Below are 15,956 nucleotides of genomic sequence, written 5' to 3'. Positions count from 1 at the left end.
TTGACTGATTTCACTCAGCATAATCTCTTCCAGTCCCGTCCATGTTGCTACAAATGTTGGGTATTCATCCTTTCTGATGGAGGCATAATACTCCATAGTGTATATGGACCACATCTTCCTTATCTATTTGTCCGTTGAAGGGCATCTTGGTTCTTTCCACAATTTGGTGACTGTGGCCATTGCTGCTATAAACATTGGGGTACTTTTCACTCCATCTGATCTTTGGGTTAAATACCCAGTAGTGCAATTGCAGGGTCATAGGAAAGCTCTATTTTTAATTTCTTGAGGAATCTCCACACTGTTCTCCAAAGTGGCAGCACCAACTTGCATTCCCACCAACAGTGTAAGAGGGTTCCCCTTTCTCCACATCCTCTCCAACACACATTGTTTCCTGTCTTTCTAATTTTGGCCATTCTATTTGGTGTAAGGTGGTATTTCAATGTGGTTTTAATTTGAATCTCCCTGATGGCTAGTGATGATGAACATTTTTTCATGTATCTGATAGCCATTTGTATGTCTTCATTGGAGAAGTGTCTGTTCATGTCTTCTGCCCATTTTTTGACATTATCTGTTTTGTGTGTGTTGAGTTTAAGAAGTTCTTTGTAGATCCTGGATATCAACCTTTTGTCTGTACTGTCATTTGTGAATATCTTCTCCCATTCTGTGGGTTGTCTCTTTGTTTTGTTGACTGTTTTCTTTGCTGTGCAGAAGCTTTTGATCTTGATGAAGTCCCAAAAGTTCATTTTCGCTTTTGTTTCCTTTGCCTTTGGAGACATATTTAGAAAAAAGTTGTTGTGGTTGATATCAAAGAGGTTACTACCTATGTTCTCCTCTAGGATTCTGATGAATTCCTGTCTCACGCTGAGGTCTTTTATCCATTTCGAGTTTATCTTTGTGTATGGTGTAAGAGAATGGTCAAGTTTCATTCTTCTACATATAGCTGTCCGAATATCCCAGCACCATTTATTGAAGAGACTGTCTTTTTTCCACTGTATATTTTTTCCTGCTTTGCTGAAGATTATTTGACCATAGAGTTGAGGGCCCTTATAAGATTTTTAAAAGTACAGTGTCTCATTGATCCTGAGCTAAGTCCTTTTGCTATTTCTAGCGTAAGATAATTCTGACCTCTATTGCCAACAACTAGGTGGGTCACTGTTCTGTTACCTGTTACTGAAGATCATAGTAAGGCAATTGTATTTCTGGAACATTTAAGAATTTAGAAAGGAGAGATGATCCCCTTTCTCATATGATTTATAAACAATACTGAAAGAGCAAAAAGCACACTAAATGATTAAAGAATAATGAAGATAATATACAAGATAATGGGATATATGTAATTTCTTACTAATTATATGTATTCATCTATAGACTTTTGTATTAATGAAAGTTTGCTTTTATTGGCAGTAAATATCTGTTAACAGGATTGCTAGATATAATGGTAATTACAGGCAGGCAGACCTTTTCCATGTGAGTCACTTTATTGCACTTTGCAGATACTGCACTTTTTACATTGAAGGTTTGTGGCAATCCTGCATCAAGCAAGTCTGTCAGTGCCATTTGTCGAGGTGCTTGGGGCTCCACAAACTGTATCCATATAAGACAGCAACTTAGACAAATTTTGTGTGTGTTCTAATTTTTGCTTCGACCAAGCATTCCGTCATCTCTTTCCCTCTCCTCAGGCCTCCCTATTCCCCACGATGTTGAAATTTGGGGCACCTGGGTGGCTCAGTGGGTTCAGCATTTGACTCTTGGGTTCAGCTCAGGCTATGATCTCAGGGCCATGGGATCAGGCCCTGCACGTGGCTTGTGCTCAGCATGGAGTCTATATGAACTTTTACTCTCCCTCTGCCCCCTGCACTCTCTCTCCATCTCTCTTTCTCAAATAAACAAACAAATAAATAAAACATTATTAAAAATACTAAATTAATAGAACTGATTAAGTTTAGTAAAGAAGGCCTTCTAAAAGTGAGAAAGGCCAAGAGCTGAGCTTCTTACAACAGTTAGCCAAAGTTGTAAATGCAAAGAAAGCATTCTTAAAGGAAATTAAAAGTGCTACTGCACTGAACACACACATGATGAGCACGAGACAGACTTACCGCTGATGTGGACAAAGTTTTAGTGGTCTGGATAGAAGTCAAAGCAGCCACAACATTTCCTAAAACCAAAGCCTACTCTGGAATAAGGTCCTAAGTCTCTTTAATTCTGTGAAGGCGGAGAGAGGCGAGGCAGCTGCAGAAGAGTTTGAAGCTAACAGAGCTTGGTTCATGAGATGCTCAGAAAGAAGCCGTCTCCAAAACATAAAGATGCAAGGTGAAGCAGCAAGTGCTGATGTAGAAACGGCAGCAAGTTACCCACATCTAGCCAAGATCATTAATGAAGGTGGCTACAGGAAACAACAGATGGCCAATGTAAATAAAGTGGCCTTTTTTTGGAAGAAGATGTCATTTAGTGATTTCATAGCTAGAGAGGAGAAGTCAGTACCTGGTTTCAAAACTTCAACGGACAGCAGCTAATGCAGCTGGTGACTTTAAGGTGAAGCTGGTGCTCACTTACCTCTCCCAAAAGTCTAGTGCCCTTAAGAATTGCTAAATCTACGAGAAATTTGCTTGTGCTCTGTAAATGGAACGACAAAACCTGGATGACAATATATCTGCTTACAACGAGATTACTGATTTTTTTTTTTTTAAAGATTTTATTTATTTATTTGACAGAGATCACAAGTAGACAGAGAGGCAGGCAGAGAGAGAGGTAGAGGGAAGCAGGCTCCCTGCTGAGTAAAGAGCCCGATGCAGGACTCAATCCCAGGACTCTGAGATCATGACCTGAGCCAAAGGCAGCGGCTTAACCCACTGAGCCACCCAGGCACCTGATTACTGAATATTTTAAGTCCACTGTTGAGAACTACTGCTCAGAAAAGAAACAAAACAAAACAGAGAAACAAAAAACAAACAAAAAACCCTACTCCTTTGAAAATATTATTCCTTTTTGATGATGCACTAGATCACCCAAGAGCTCTGATGAAGATGTTCAGTGAGGTAAGTGTCTCCCTGTCTGCTAACACAACATCCATGCTGTAGCCCATGTGGATCAAGAACTAATTTTGACTTAAATTCTTATTATTTAAGAAATACATTTTGTAAGGCTATACCTGCCATAGATAGGGATTCCTGTGACAGACCTGATCTGGGCTAAGTAAATGGAAAACTTTCTGGAAAGGATTCACCATTCTAGATGCCTTGAGAACATTTGTGATTCATGAGAAAAGGTCAAAATATCAATGTGAACAGGAGTGTGGAAGAAATTCCAACCCTCATGGGTGACTGTAAGGGTTTCAGTGAAGGAAGTAATGCAGATATGATGGAAATAGCAAGAGAACTAGAATTAGAGGTGGAGCCTAAAGATGTGACTGAATTGCTACAGTTTCATGATAAAACTTCAATGGGTGAGTAATGGTTTCTTATAGATAAGAAAGAAAGTGATATCTTGAGATGGAATGTACTCCTGATAAAGATAAAGATGCTATGAAGATCATTGAAATAATAGCAAAGGATTGAGAATATTACATAAACTTAGTTGGTAAAGCAGTGGCAGCATTTGAGAAGATTGACTCCAATTTTGGAAGTTCTATTGTGGGTAAAATGCTATAAAACATCATCACGTGGGATAGAGAAATTGCAAAAGGAAGAGTCAATTGATGTGCAAACTTCAATTTTGTCTTAAAGAAACTGCCACAGCCACACCAACCTTTAATAACCACCACCCTGATCGGTCACCAGTCATCAGCATCAAGACAAGACCCTCCATCAACTGAAAGATTAGGACTTGCTAAAAGCTTGGGTGATGCTTAACATTTTTTTTTAAACCAGCAAAGTATTTTTTATATAAAGGTATGTGCATTGTTTTGTAGACATAATGCTCTTGCACAATTACTAGATTGCAGTATAGCTTAAACATAACTGTTTTATGTATTGGGGAACCGAAATAATTTATTTGACTGCCTCATTGCAATATTTGCTTTATTGCAGTGTCTGGATCCAAACTCCCGAAGTCTCTGAGGTGTGCCGACATTTGTTTGACTTCACTGGAAATTAGAAATATGTTTTCTAGAGTACCATTTTCAAATCTCACCTCCCTCCAAAAATTTATCAGTTAGAAATACATTTATTCTGTATCCATGTCAGAACTTGATATTGTCAGTTTTGTTCGTTGGTGTTGTTTTTTTTTCCCCATTCAGCTGGTATATCATGATTGTAATTCACATTTATCTAATGATTAGTAATATTGAGCATCTCTTTATTTTATTTAATTCAGTTAACCAGCAAATAGTACATCATAAGTTTCAGATGTAGAGTTCAGTGACCGATCAGTTGCATGTAACACCTGGTGCAATGAGTATCTCTTGATGTGTTTGTCATCTTTTCACATCCTTTTGATGAAATATCTGTTCATATTTTCTGTACATTCAGCTTTCATTTGCTTATTCATCCTGTATCCTTAAACATTACTAAACGTACCTTTTAGTTCTAGAAGCATTCATTTCTTCTTTTTCTCTTACTGCACCAGCAAAGACATCCACTGTGATGTTCCACAGCAGTGCATAGTATAGGACTTTCTAGCCTTGTTCCTCATCTTAAGAAGAAATTTTTTTAATTGTTATGTATAATATCAGCTGAGGCTTCTTTTTGTATGTGTGTGTGAATACTCTTTATCAGGGGGAGGAAAGTCCCTTGTATAACTAATTCGCTGAAAGTTTTTTATCAGGAATCAGTAATAAATTATACTAAATATGGGGATTAGCTCCTATTTCCTAGAGTAAATACCAAGTCTCTGAGTCGCTCTCCCCAGCCATGTGCTGTCTCACTCTGTGAGGGGTCATATCCCAGATCCAGCTGCTGAGACCCATCTCACAGTGTTTAGCCATGCATGCGTTGACTGGAGAGATGGGTTCAACAAGAGTTAGAAGGCAATACTTAAATATATATGTATCTTTAGCTCAGATACCTTTCCTGCATTTGAGAACCATATTTTCAAGAGATTAAGAGATATTTTAAAGTATTTAATAGATATATTAAGTTTTTTTTTTTATAAACATATATTTTTATCCCCAGGGGTACAGGTCTGTGAATCACCAGGTTTACACACTTCACAGCACTCACCAAAGCACATACCCTCCCCAATGTCCATAATCCCACCCCCTTCTCCCAAACCCCCTCCCCCCGGCAACCCTCAGTTTGTTTTGTGAGTTTTAAAGCTAAGTCAATAACTAAATGCATTATTTCACCCTTACTCAGTACCTTCTATCCTGTATTCAACATCTCAGTCAAGGTCACCCCCCTCTACTCATCCTTAGGAGTTTAGAAACCTTGTCAGCCATATCCCCTAATAAAATTTTTTTTTTTTAAAGATTTTATTTATTTATCAGAGAGAGAGAGGGGGAGAGAGCGAACACAGGCAGACAGAATGGCAGGCAGAGGCAGAGGGAGAAGCAGGCTCCCTGCTGAGCAAGGAGCCCGATGTGGGACTCGATCCCAGGACGCTGGGATCATGACCTGAGCCGAAGGCAGCTGCTTAACCAACTGAGCCACCCAGGCGTCCCTCCCCTAATAAAATTTATCGCTAGGTTTTATCTGTCTCCTATTCTGGAACCATGAAACAGTGTACCAATGAGTTTTTTTGAGGCTCTCTCTAGATCCATCTTTATCTCTTTCTTTTTCAAGTTCACACAGTCTTTATCAATGCATCTCTCCTCCAAATTTCTTAACTTTCTAATCCATCTACCAAGTATTTCTCTATGAAAACTATTTGAAATCTGTGACAGTATTTAAAGTGATTAATACTTCCCCCTTGACTAACATATAATGTCCAAGATCTTCTGTACTGTGCTACCTTTGTAAAAATATTTCTTCCGTTTTCCTTTTGAGCTTTCTCTCATTGCTCACCACTACGCTGGCTACATTCCAGTTAAACAGAACCCTTGCCTGTTTTTAGATGTGCTGCATGCTCTGTTGTCTCAAGACTTTTGAAAAATTCTGTTTCCTCCTTTTCAAATTCCTGTGCTCCTACGGAGTTTTCAAGTTCTGGCCTAAATGCCCTCTGATCCTCATCTAGGAGTGTAATGGATTTGCTCAGGGAAAGTTTATCCATCTTCTATTGCATTGGGAGGATTTTATACCCCCATTTATTAAAATATTTCATGTATTTTTTTGTTTGTTTGTTTTAAAGATTTTATTTATTAGATAGAGAGGGGACAGCGAGAGAGGGAACACAAGCAGGGGAAGTGGGAGAGGGAGAAGCAGGCTTCCCGCTGAGCAGGGAGCCCAATGCTGTGGGGTTTAATCCCAGGACCCTGCGATCATGACCATAGCTGAAGGCAGACCCTTAACAATTGAGCCACCCAGGGACCCCTCGTGTATTATTTTATACATTGATATTACATATTTTGTATTATATCAGTATTATATATTGAGATATATAGGTCTCCTTTCATTATATTTCTATAATATTTGTGTTCTCAGCTTCTAGCAACTGTTCCACATATAGGAATTTCTTAGTTACTTAAACGAATTAGTACTGGTATGACATATCAAATAGAACTTGGTTCTGTTATCTTGCACATGGCTTAAGCCTAGTTGTATTTGTTACTGTTTTCTTCCTATGATGATGCCATCTCATTCTACTGCTAATCTATAACCATTTTATTTTTCATTAGAGCTTGGAACTCTATAATTACAGCTTAGTAAAAGGTACTAATCTGCATTTACTAATGATCTTCCTTAAAAATAATTCCATCATGTCTTAACTTTGACATGTAGGTTATATTATTATTTTATTTTATAAACATTGACATGGGAGTAGCATATCTTTAAAGCATTGTTTATGGTCATTTATGAATAATTCAGCTATTTTCCATTATTACATATTTCCTTCTAACATGACATATATGGAACTATGTAATTTTAACATATTTGGTATTCCAAAAATGAATCTGAAAAGAATATTTTACATCAAAGATTATACCTTCCTCACAAAGCTAAAAGTTAAAATAGCATTTACTCCTCAATATTCTTAAATGCTTATTAAATGTCATGAACTGTGATAGACACTGATACTTGCTTTCATAATGAAAGGGAAGATGTACAATAAAGAAATAATTATGATAAGAGATAATGATGATAATAATGATAATAAACCCTTGAATGGTGTTTATTTTATTTCAGGCGCTATTAACTCATTTAATACAATAAACTGTGAGTGATCTGTTTTGAGTAGATTAGGAATTCATTATTTTAAGGGACAGCTAATATGGCAGAAACAGTTTTATTCATTCTTTTATTCCCAGTGTCTGGAAAAAGTTATTTTTCTTTTTTTAAGATTTCATTTATTTATTTGACAGAGAGAGAGAGATCACAAGTAGGCAGAGAGGCCAGCAGCGGGAGAGGGGGAATCAGGCTCCCCACTGAGCAGAAAGACCAATGTGGGGCTTGAATCCAGAACTCTGAGATCATGACCTGAGCCGAAGGCAGAAGCTCAACATACTGAGCCACCCAGGTGCCCCTAGAAAAAGTTCTTGCCCAATACCTAAGTCTCAATGAATAAATATGTTGGAAGTTTAAATTTAATTGTACTGTATATGCTGTTTGCCCAATTTTTGTACTGATAACCAGATGACTTGTTTCCTGTTAGAAATCAGTATGAATCATGGATAAAATAGTAAAACTCAACATAATGAACTTTTATGATTAATTGCTAAAATAAATGTTTTATTCAACATATTTTTACAGTACAGTACAAGTACAGATTTGAGAAAAAATTCGGGGACATTTTACATACCCAGGATATATTTATAGCTTTTAAAATCCTTAGTTTACATTATGTAGCTGTAAGTTTAGTTAACATGTAGTTAAATGACAGATATAAAGATTTTAAGAATAAATATCTGTCTTTAGAATTACTCTAATTTTGCCTGTATTGGTGAGTGCTCTGTAGATGTATGTTTAAACATGAAAGTGTTATCTTCTGTTCTTTAAGTTTGAAGACTACTTTCTGGATTCAGTTAGGAGTTTGGATAATTGTGTTTAGATGCTTTAACACCCAATTGATTATGCTACATTTTTTTGATCATGGTTGAAATGTAATTTTAATGCTTGGTTGGTGATTCTTTTTTGGAATGTTTTAAATGGATTTGCTGCTTAGGAGTGAATTACTTTTTTACACAGGTTGTCAGGATCTTCAGGCAGGGAAGCACATGTTTTGATTATTATTATTATTATTATTATTATTTTAACAAAGAGGAAAGATAGAAGACAGAAACCCAGAGGTGATTAGAAAGCAAGACTTAAACTGAATTCAAAACATGAACTCTTATTTACTCCTGTAATTTCTGTGAAGATGTTTTGACTAATGCATCAATAAAACCAATCCTCAAATTTCTTTTATAACATGATGTTTTCTTATTAAGAGAGCTTTAACTACAACTTCAGTGTGCCACGTTGTTTCCAAAGCATGTGTTTGGTGTCATTAACAATGTGAAAAGGCTGTGGGAGGCAGTCCTTGAAAAATTTTGGTTGAAGAAAATCAAATAGTATCCTCGGTGTTCTCAATGCATTATTAGTTTAATTCTGTTAATGTAAATATTGCCCTCAAAGGATAATTAAAAGATGCAAGATTTCTTAGACTCTCTTTTTGAAGATTATCATGAGAACATGTTTTGAGAAGCACTAGGCTAATTAATTCAATCTGGGAGTATATTCAGGGATCAGAAGGCATAATACCCATATTTATAGCAGCCTCACTAAGCATTGCTTTCAAGGGGACATTTGAAATTCACTTGAAGTAAAATGTTTGTGTTCTCATCCAAAGTCTCAGCTTCTTTCTTTTTTTTTTTTCCCCCTCCCAGCTTCTTTTCCATTTTGTTTTGTTCTACTTCTAGCCACTGCTCTGGCTATAGTTATACAGCGCTCAGCTTCACTGATATTACTGAATTTTCTTTCTATAATTTATTTGATTTTCTTCCTTTTCTTTGCTTCCATGTAGCATAAAGGAAAGGGTTTTTGGTTTGACCCCTATATTACTTAAGTTTTGAGTGAGGAAAATGATAATTAGGTTAAAAACAATTATTTAAATGACATAGAATTTATCTTCCTCATGCAAAAGTATGAGTAGGTTACAGGGCCATTTTTGATGTTAATGGTGTTGGGTAATCTCTCGTATTCCTCCTTCCTTCTTATTCTTTCTCTGTGAATGATCTTGAGTCATGGTCCATGATGGGTGCTTTTACAATCACATCCATATTTCAACCACCAGGGGAGAGACAGCAGAGAAGGAAAAGGATAAACATTATTTCATGACATCGGAGTCATAAATACCTTTGGCTACAGAGTCTAATAGAGTGAAAGCGAGGCTTTGAAGTGTTGCCCCATTGAAATGCGCTGTAGTAGAGAAATTCCATCCAAAGTTATCATACTCTTGATGCCTAGTGAGAAAACGATTATTAAATATGTGGTTAGATGGGAAAAAGAAAATGAAGGGGCTCTTGCGTGGCTCAGTCGATTAAGTGCTGACCCTTAGTTTCAGCTCAGGTCATGATTTCAGGGTCCCAGGATCTAGTTCTGGCAGGCTCTGCACTCAGCAGGGTATCTGCTTGGGATTTTCTTCCTCTGCCCCCTCCCACCTTGCATTCTCTCTTTCTCTCTCTCAAATAAAGATAAATAAATATATTTTAAAAAGAAAAAGGAAAACGAAAATGCTAAAATTAATTCTATCTAAAGAGAAGCCAATTCATAAAAATTACTCTACTTGTCAAAGTTAGCAATGATGCCTGTATTTCCATGTTAAGGGTCAATTAAGTTTTCATCTATCTCACTTGGCATCTGTCTCTCAGTATCCTTTCCTTTCTTTTGTTTTCTCCATAACCTCTTAATTTGGGAATATTTCAAGGTTTTTTTTCTTGGACCTCTTCTCTTCTACTTCCATTCAGTTCTTTAACGATTTCTTCCTCTCTTATGCCTGTTAATATCGCCAACACACAAAGGAAATAAAAAAAGGAAATTAAAAAAAAAATCTCTCCCTGGCCTCCTAATGCCCACATTCAACTGTTTGTTCCACTTCCACATTTGAAGGTCTGACAGATAGCTTTACCTTAACATGTACTTCACCGAACTCCCAACACCCCCCCACCAGGAATCAGTTCATCTAATATTTTCCCATCTCAGTTGATCGCAACCCATTCTTCCACCATACAGGAAAAACATTAAAACAATCTTCAATAACTGTCTTCATCTCTTGCTCCTTATCCAGTCTGTCATTAGTTATTATTCAGTGTGTCTTAAAATATATATACTCTAACCCCTTCTTACCACCTCTGTAACCCTTTCAGATCAAGTCAACATTATGTCTTCTTTGCATTGTAACAGTGACTTCCTCAGTGATTTCCTCCTTCCACATTCATCCCCATATGTTGTAGTCAACATTGTAACAGAGAGATACTGAAGAAGTGTAAGCCAGATCAAGTCCCTTCTTCACTATAAATTCTGCAGTGGCTCCCCATTTCATTCAGAATAAAAGTAAGTCCTTAAAATGGCCTACAAGCCTTTTTTTATCCTTGCCATTAATTCTCCTATCCTCTCTTTCACACCCTCCACCCTATCTACATGAACTATTCTTGCCAGAGAGATTTTGCACTGCCTCGTTCCTCAGACTAACGTGTTATTCATCCAGATTCCCATGCATCTAAATTTTTTACCACTTCCAAGTGTCATGTTCTCAATTAGTCTTGTTGTCACCACTCGGTTTAAAATAGCAAAATTGCCAAATACTCTCACTCCTCCTTATTTTATTCTATTTAAAAAAAAATTTCCCATTTGCATGTTCTTAGCAGATGTCTAAATTTCCTTCTTTTAATTATTGTTTATTGTTTAATATTTGTCTTCCTCCAGTAGAATGCAATTCCTCCAAACAAGACAGGAGGTTTTGTTTGGTATGTGTATATTTATTTAATAATTAAATGCAAGAATGAAATCAAAATAGATTCAGGTGAGGTACCCCAAATAATAATCTGTAAATAGGTGTTTAAGGAATTTCAGTGAAAATCACATTCAAATCTTGGTGACCTGAGGATCAAATCAGATACTCAGGCCCATTAAATTATTATAAATTATAAAAATAAACTTGAGTGTGTTGTATTTTTCTACCTAAATTTTAGAGTCTTACATAATTATGATAGCCAGTGTGGAGGTAAGCAATGGAAGTGTAAAACGTGAAAATTCTTCAAAGGTGTCTGGTTTTCTGCAGGGAAGGACAATTTGCTGATCTGGTTTCAAGTATATATTTGCTCAACAGGTTAATACAGTCTACTGAAATTACCCTTGACATAACGCAGCAAAATTCTCATTCACTGATTCTATTTTTACAAAACAGTGTTCTCATGACAATTTTGCTTTCCTCACATATTTAACTACACATATTTAACTACTAGAAAATAAAGAGATTGTCAAAAGTACTCTACTTGGCCATTATTTCAATTTTAAATTATTAAAAGGTCTTTCTTAAATTTTAATCTCATAAATTTTTTTTTTCCCCCAGATGAGCTAGATCCTTCGTTACCTCTGAAGATGCTAAGAATTTGAGCTACAAGATGGACACAACTAGTATACAGACGTAAGGTAAGGATTGAACATGTGCCTGTCCCAATAGGGGCTTATACCTTTACGTCAAGACTAAGGGTAGTGTGATAACAAGAGTGACTTTACTGCAAGAGGATAAACATGATTTTATTTTCCATTTTGAAAGGTATCTACCACTGCCATGTAGAAAATGGATGACGGAGCAAGAACAGTGGAGGGAAACAGTTGATAAGACCACTGCATTAGCCTAAGAAAGAAGGATATGAATTACTGTTGTGGCAGTGGGGACAGTGACAAGTAGACAACATAAAAAAGAAAAAAGGTAGGCGAGAGGATTGACACAACTTAGGAAGACCATATAATGTAACAAAGTCAGATATCCTGTATTTTCTGTTTTCTAAATTGCATCTCCTTGGGCAAATTAATTATGCAAGAAGTTCTAGTATCTTCATAATAATAATGGTAATTACCTCATAATGTTGTTGAGATAATTAAATGAGATTGTGAATATAAAGCTGTTAACACAATGCCTGACACATAGAACTCAACAAGTAATTAATATCATTACTATTTATTGCTGGTATTAACATTCGTTAATGATTCTCTATGCAGTAGGAAAATTAGGGAGGGATTCCAGTTTCTCTTAAGATTATGACTTGAACCAAACTGAGTGGATGGCAAAAACTGAAGGAGAAGCAGGTTTAGGAGGCTGAGTTGAAATCTAAGATAGGAAGTTTAAGTTGAAAACTCCTTTTCTTTCTGAAAGCACATTTACATAGTACAGTATATGAGAATTCAGAGATGCTTAATAGAGCCTTTTTACTGGTTAGTAGCCATAGCAGTTAATTCTGTGACTCCCTATTATTAGTCTTCTTGTACCTGATAGAAGATCCCTTACTCTCTTGATTCTGGGCTAGTGTAAATATTGCACCTCAGCAGAATTCAGAGAAAGAAATTGGAGGAGAAATTCAGCTCCCTCTAAATCACACCCGCCTCTCAGGCTGAAGGGAAGATTGTATAGGGTTATATAGGCTGGTGTACCAAGGACAGAAGAACCTAGTCTTGTTTTGATTTCAATTTTTAATGTAAAAAGAATTTGGAATCACACTAGAAATTCAAATTTTATATATGAAATTTATTATATATATATATATATATATATATATATATAGCCAAAGCTTAACAAGGTTTTCCAAAGCAACAATTGTTTTATGTTTACAGATGTCTTAAAGCTACTTAAAGAGATAGCATACTGATAATCAACGTCAGACTTAAAGAGAGAGATTGTCCAGAAACAAAAATCACCGAGAGTGTAAGAACTAGAATTCCTGATCTTATGCTTTCCTCAGACATATAGGTAGTAGCATTTTTTTTTTTAAATCTGAAGTTCCTTCCAGTTTGTCAGGCAAAAATTCTCAGTCTTATCCTTGATTCCTTATTTTCTGTCTCACACACATCTAATCTGTTAGCAAATACCGCTGGTTGTCTTCAAGCTTTTATGAGAATCTAACTGCTTTTATCATCTTCACTGCAAGCACTCTGGACCTGGACACCTCCTTCTCCATCTGGGACCAGTACAGTAGAATTCTGTTTTGAATCTTTGTTTCCAAATGTGATCCCTAACATCTATTCTTCACCTATTCTTTCTATATCTCAATGATCATTTTAAAATGTAAATCTTACTGTATTACTGCTCTGTTCAAAATCTCGCAGTGGCTTCCCACGTCCTTCAGAATGAAAGCCACGGATTTTACAGTGCCCCATAAACCCTGCACATACTACCCTCCCCACCTTACTCTGCTTCCTCTTCTGATGGCCAGGTCTACTATACTCACACCCCCCCCACCAGCGACACCCGGCCCTGTTACTCTCTATTGCCCACTTCTGGCCAGCCTGATCTCTTCTGCAGTCACTGCTGCCTCCTTCTGAAGCACTTTTCCACCAGATACCCGCTAGGTCACTTCTTCCAGTGGTAGCTGAAGCATCTTCTACATGAAACCTCCCCTGAGTATTCTAGGTTAAGTGTTATCTCCTTTTCCAAGGATAATGTATTCCCCTCATCATGCAGTATCTTCTTATCTGTCAAACATACCCCATCTTAATATGCTGTAGTATGTAATTTTTAAATTGTTTTTATTATTGTTGTTTGGCGTCTGTATCCCTCTCATCTTGGGTGAACTGTATGATAGCATTGAACTTTGTATTGATACCAAAGTATCTATCACATACCTAGTACCATTCAAAAAATACTACTGAGTGAATGAAGGAATAAGGGTCAGCAACATGAAAATCATGCAGACATTTTTGTGGGATTAGCTTCTATCTTGTCTGTAAGCCAATCAAAGGTCATTTATTAGTTGTATTATACTGGTCAGAGCACTGATTGGAGCTCCTGAGTATAAACTAGGTAAAAAATTGTACTACAATCTGAGTGATTAATTGGAGTACTGTGTTTTCATATATTAGAGGAGTTCTTCCACTCTTTGATCCAGGTAATTATCTATGCTGTTTGTTATTACAGAAGCAAATGGGTGCAAAATTATGAGACTATGCATATATGGTAATGCTGTCCAACAGTATATTGAATGTATATATTTTTACATACTGTATAATGCCCAATGATGTTAAGATTTTTAATGTTGTCTCTTATACAAAGCAAAAACAAAGATTAAAGAGAAGAGCAAAGGAGATTTACCGACCGCTTGCTGTAGCAAGGGGATCCACCGTGTCCCTTGGATTTCGGCAGAAACTCAAAGGCAGGCAGGGAAATGGGAAGCCTTTATAGTGGAACAAAGGGAAGACTTCAGGTGTGTCCTGATTAGAGGCCATTGGCATGGAAAAGCTGGAGGCAGGCTAACTATAGAAGCAAGGTATCCTATGGGATCAGTAAGGGATGCATGTCTGGCTTTCTCTTGTTGAGTCAAAGTTGGAAGGGGGAGCAAAAATCAAGAAAACTAATGGTTATTAATCAAGTCCTGGCCATTTTAGGCTGATTGTTACAGAAGTTATTGCTTAGCTTACTAGATGGTTACGAAGCTAGTAATCAGGATTCCTTCTGTTTTGACTTAGGGCAAGCCGGCTTCCTGGACCGGTTATTGTAGATAATGGGGTTGGTCTCCTGGGCAGGTTGCTGCAGGTCATGGTCAGAGTTCTGGCCCACTGCCCATGTATGTTCCAGCCATTCCTGTTTGTATATTCAGTCTCTCAGCGTGTCCGTGACCCAAGATAACATTAAGTACTTGCTATGAATTTATGTTGTCGTCACAAAAACTGTATACATTTTATACTCATAATCTATATGTCATTGGTAAGACGATTGAAATTTGGCAGTTCAGAGATTTGTCTTTGGTTATAAAAGTTAAGAAGTGGTAATAATCAGATTAAAATTCAGATATATATGACTCACTAGCTTTAAGCATTTTTTAACCCCCAAATTATATACTGCCTAATAGGATATGGATTTTAGCATATATTTTAAAGCTTGATATGAGAAATTCTCACAAGTATTACATAAATATGGGAAAATAATTATTGTGCAGGGAAAATAAAGACCTAGGTATCATAATCAAGAAAAATTCAAACTGGGATGCCTGGGTGGTTCAGTTGATTGAGCGTAGGATTCTTTTTTTTTTTTTTAATTAAGTTTAATTTTTTAAATTTTTTATAAACATAAGATGTATTATTAGCCCCAGGGGTACAGGTCTGTGAATCGCCAGCTTTACACACTTCACAGCATTCACCATGGCACGTACCCTCCCCAATGACCATAATCCCATCCCCCTCTCCTTACCTCCCTCCTCTCGGCCACCCTCAGTTTGTTCTGTGACATTAAAAGTCTCTTATGGTTTGTCTCCCTCGATCCCATCTTGTTTCATTTATTATTTTCCTACCCCCCAAACCCCCCACATTGCATCTCCACTTCCTCATATCAGGGAGATCATATGATGGTTGTCCTCCGATTGACTTATTCGAGCATAGGGCTCTTAATCTCAGCTCAAGTCTTCATCTCAGGGTCTTGAGTTAAAAAAAAAAAAAAAAAAAAAAAAAACCTCATACAAAAATGATACTTATGTAAATAAATTATATATTCACAGGTATGTATATATGTATATAATAGATACATGATAGACAAAAAGCATTATCAATTTTTATATATGTATTTACAAAATATAAGATAATTAAATTTAAAGAAGCGTGGCATTTATTTTGCTTTTTCAATGCAATTTTAAGCAACAACAAAAAATCCTTACTATCACATTACAAAAAAATGTAAGAAATCTTAGTCTTCTGTGCATTATCTCTACTCTCTCTATACATAATATTTTGAAATAAAAT

This window comes from Mustela putorius, unplaced genomic scaffold (genome assembly GCF_011764305.1).
Source record: "Mustela putorius furo isolate JIRA1106 unplaced genomic scaffold, ASM1176430v1.1 tig00000031_pilon_pilon_pilon, whole genome shotgun sequence".
Lineage (NCBI taxonomy): Eukaryota > Metazoa > Chordata > Mammalia > Carnivora > Mustelidae > Mustela > Mustela putorius.
The sequence above is the reverse complement of the archived record's forward strand: the minus strand, read 5'-3'. Positions refer to the sequence as shown.